The sequence below is a fragment of the Bufo bufo genome, chromosome 2, assembly GCF_905171765.1.
Source record: "Bufo bufo chromosome 2, aBufBuf1.1, whole genome shotgun sequence".
Classification (NCBI taxonomy): domain Eukaryota; kingdom Metazoa; phylum Chordata; class Amphibia; order Anura; family Bufonidae; genus Bufo; species Bufo bufo.
In genome coordinates this window covers 18,701,472-18,705,944 of record NC_053390.1, presented here as the reverse complement: position 1 = coordinate 18,705,944, position 4,473 = coordinate 18,701,472, and positions in this window count along the sequence as shown.

Sequence of the window (4,473 nt, the reverse complement as noted above, 5' to 3'; positions counted from 1 at the left end):
TCCTTCTATATACTCCCACTCCTCCATGGAGAAATAGACAGTGACGTCCTGACACCTTATAGGAACCTGACAACACAATGACACCGTCATCAACCAGACCCCTCCAGTGCTGTTACTGGAGAATTTCCCAGCATTCCCAGCAGTGTCACCTCTCCAGTCAGCAGCCCCATCATCTTGTGGGTGAGCTCTAGGATCTTCTGCTCATGTATCAGGGGGTGAGGGGGAGGCTCTGTGATGGGGTGAGGGGTCCTGCTCCGCCCTCCTGACTCCTGGAGATGGATGATGGGAGTCACACAGTCCCCCGATGTCTTCTTCACTATTGTGTACTCCTGTGGATGGAGAGAGACACTTAGGGAATAAACCCTTCAGGGGCCATGTGCTCTCCTCCGTCCTCTCCTCCTGGTACAACGTGCCTACTTACCTTCTCATGGCTCCTACAACATGACTATTGGTCACTGGTCACATGACACATCACTCACCATACTGGGGTCTGATCTTCAGGTTCTCCATCACTTGGAAGGTCTGGAGGCCGTTCTCCAGGACCCTGGACTCTTCCTATCACTTCCTATGATGGATTCTCCTTCCCGATGTCTGACTTGTTACAGAATACAATAAAGAGGAGAGAAATCTAGAAAAGTTTACCTCTCCGCTCAGCAGGGAGATGATCTCCAAGGTGAGGTCTAATATTCTTCTGCTGATCTCCTTCCTGTCCATCCTTGGTGGTCATTCAGGAGAAGAGGAGAGAACTGGAGGAGCTGGAGGCTTCTAGGACTGCAGGCGCCTTTATGAGAAGAGGAGAGGAAATCATCCAGGGGACAAGACCAGATGTCACCTCCAGAACCGCACTTCCTGAGCCTGGAGGGGCCCCGCTTCTCAGACCCCGACCACATAGATTCCAGGGGCCCAACATGGAGATCTCTGGTGGCTCCACAGGAGATAAATGTCTGATAGATGCAGGTCCCACCTCTGGGCTGTGCTCAGCTGTGTCCACAACTCCTAGAGAAGAGACTGGAGAGAGCTGAGCTCAGGCCGGGCCCCGCTCCATTCATTCTCCTCCTGGAGGCAGGGGCCCCTCACCAGGACAGTCAGGGGCCAGTGAATGATGACAACCCCCCACTATCCCCACTACTCCTCCCCCCATCATACTAAGCTGAGGAGCGGAGAAGAATTCCTTGTGTGTAATGGAGGAGAATCTCCAGAGGTGACATGTCTGAGCTCTCCACCACACTGTCTCCTCACAGCTCATCTTACCTGCAGGCTGGAGGAATGGCTGATACCAGAGAGAACAAGAGCCCTGACTACCGACCAGGACCTGCCCAGTATCTGCTGCACTGCCAGAGCTGAAGGACCTGGGGTGACGTCACCGTCATGTGATCAGTAACGGTAATCTGTTTAGCCCCGCCCACTGCCCTGATCACATGACGGTGACGTCACCCCAGGTCCTTCAGCTCCACAGTGCAGCAGACACTGGGCAGGTCCTGGTCTGGGCTACAAGACATTTATTTTATACAGAATACTGTGGTGATTTTTCATTTCTTTTTATAAGATTACCTAAAGAAGTTTTCTTAAAAACTGAAAAAAATTAATACAGAAGGGCAGGAAAGGCAGTTAAGAAATCAATAAGAAAACCTCCTCGTACCCGCCCTCCGCTCCGCGCTGCGGCTCTGAAGCCTGAGAGCAGTGATTGGCTGCAGAGACACGTGAGCGATCAATGTGAGGTCATCGTTATTGATCCAAGGGTGGTCGTAACCGGCAGGGACCGGACAAAAAAAATCTGAGTAATTTATTCTTCTTTTTTTCAGAAAAACATAAGGCGCCGTCTGTCCGCTCAGTGTTTTCTGTTTTTGAAAACATCACAAAGGGAAGAAAACTGAAGAAATGGCCCCGACTTCATTTGTCAATGAGGACTGATAGAAATTGACATTTTTTCGTTAGTATCTGTTTATCCAGAAGGATTTATGCCCGCTGTTCTGATCTGCCGCTCACAGGCACCTGAGGGGTTAACTGACGGGGATCGCCGCGCTCTGTCATAGAGGGCGGGTGCCAGGTATGTGATAGAGCCAGCACCCGCAGCCGACATTTGTATTTAAGGGTTAATCATATTCATCGGTGGCCCTTTGGCCACAGGAGCCCCCCTCCCCTCCTCCTATTATATTCATTGGTGGCAGTGCAGCTTCCGATCGGTGGTCCAACAGTGAAATGCGGGGCTCGGATCGGTTACCATGGCAGCCAGGACGCTACTGAAGCCTTCCATGGTAAGCTCCCCTACTGCTGGGTGCACAAAGCTCTATAAGGCCTCATGCACACAGCCGTTGCCCAGCCAGGCCCGTATTGAGGCCTGCAAATAGCAGGTCCACAATATACGGGCATCGGCCGTGTGCTCACCGCATCACGCATGCAGACGCATTCACTTGAACTTGTTCTATTTTTTGGCGGTGTGGACGGATCACGGACCTATTCAATTTGAAATGGGTCTCGATCTGTCGCGGCATCGGGAACCACAAATTGCAGTCCCCAATGCACGGAACGGCCGTGTGCAAGAGGCCTTAGGGTGAATAGGACAAGGTATCAAAAGATCCCAGGTCCTAGCCCCTTAAGGGGGCTAATAGTTTTTTAAAAAAAACACCAAAATATTAACATTTTAAATCACCCCCTTTCCCAAATTTACATAAAAAATATATGAACAATAAAAAAAATAAACATATTAGGTACGAACTATAAAAAAAATATCTCCTATGCGGTGAACGCCGTAACAGAAAATAAAAAGAAACCAAAAACATGCGTTTCACCATTTTTTAGTCACCTGGTCCCCCCCACAAATAGGATCGAACCGTTCTTTTATGAGCCGTACGTTCCAAAAATGCGGAATGCACGCGGCTTTTTTGGTGTTTTATTTTTTCTCATGGTATCGAACGGTACCAAGTATTGCAATACTTTTTTATGAAGTCGAATCAAAATTTTGGTATCATGACAACGCTAATCTGGGACAGAGTAGAAAAATATTCACGTAGATTACTAGAGGCTGCTTCAGGGGGGGAGGGAGTGATTAATATTACAGCTGCTGCAGAACCTCACCCTAGCAGTTCTGACTACATTTGACAGAAAGACGGCGACTTCTTTTACGTTTCTCAGGCTTATGAGCAGCTCATTTACCGTACAGTTAGCGTTATGCTGCAGCGCTGACTGCTGAGCTGTTACTGTTTGCTTTGTATCCGATTGTGCTGAACACGCTGCATTGTAGAAGCATCTCACATCTGCTGCTCAGCAATGGAGATTGTTTCATCGTGTCTGAATATAAATTACACCGTACACAGAGTTCAGACCGGTACTAGAGATGAGCGAATCGAAGTGACGAAGTGGAATTCGATCCGAATTTAAAGAAAAATTCGATTTGCACCGAAGCTGAATTTACTCACACTTCATGGTAACGAATCAAATTTTTTCCTGAAATGGTTGTTGCACGTGTTAGGACATGGAGCAAAGATCAAGTGTAATCTTATTTGCCTTTTTTGGGGGGTATTATTTTGCTTTTAATTTAATTATTTTATTATACAGTGTGTCAGACAGACAGAACGGGGCAGTGGCCAAAATATTTATTTGTCGCAGGCAGCAGAAGAAGGGGGGGGAGGGGGGGTGGTGGCAGCAGGAGTCGCTGTGAGAGGCCTGAGCTCCTGGTGTCATCTAGCGGTCGTGTCTTGACCAGCAATCCAGCGGTGCTTGAATGTTGACTCTGTCTTCTACTTCGTCGCAAGTGACATCAGATACCCCCAGCCAAGAGGTCGGTGGGTTCTTCTGACAAAACGCATAGATGCCCTCACCTGTCCTCAACCTGCCCTTTGTCCTTTTCTGTTCCCACTGCTAGAGAAGTATTATATGCCGTAGGCTCCCCTCCACTTTTCAGCGAGGACAAGCTACTAGAGGACAGTCAGGCAGCTATTGCCCTGCCAAGATCTGGAGGAGAGATCCGCAGTTTCCTCTAGTAGGTGGGCAAGTAGTGATGAGGAGAGTGGCGTGGCAGCTGATGTTGCGAGCGGTCAGGCTCCTGGCCCCTGAGGACCATTGTGGAGGACATCAGTGACATGCAGACAATAGCTGTGATGATGAAGCCAATTGCACTTGGGAGCCGGGTGAAGAAGGGGCTTTTTCATCAACAGGAGAAGAAAGTGTTGGAGGGAATAAATTGCCATACTTGGCGGGTGTGGCAATTTTTTGTTAGACCACCAGAGGAGGTGAACATGGCCATTTGCCAAATTTGTGGGCAGAAGGTGAAGCGTGGGCATTGGTGCCAAAGTTTGGCACCACTGCTCGGGCATCAACACATGCAGCAAAACCATAAAGTGGGCCTGGGAGAACCGGTAGCTCCGATGTGGTGGTCCAGCCTGTCGCAGCAACCGCTGCATCACCCAGTTGGCTTGCACCCAATTTCATGCAGTCAAGGCTCCACTACCTCAGTCGAAGGGAGCTGTCTTTCCT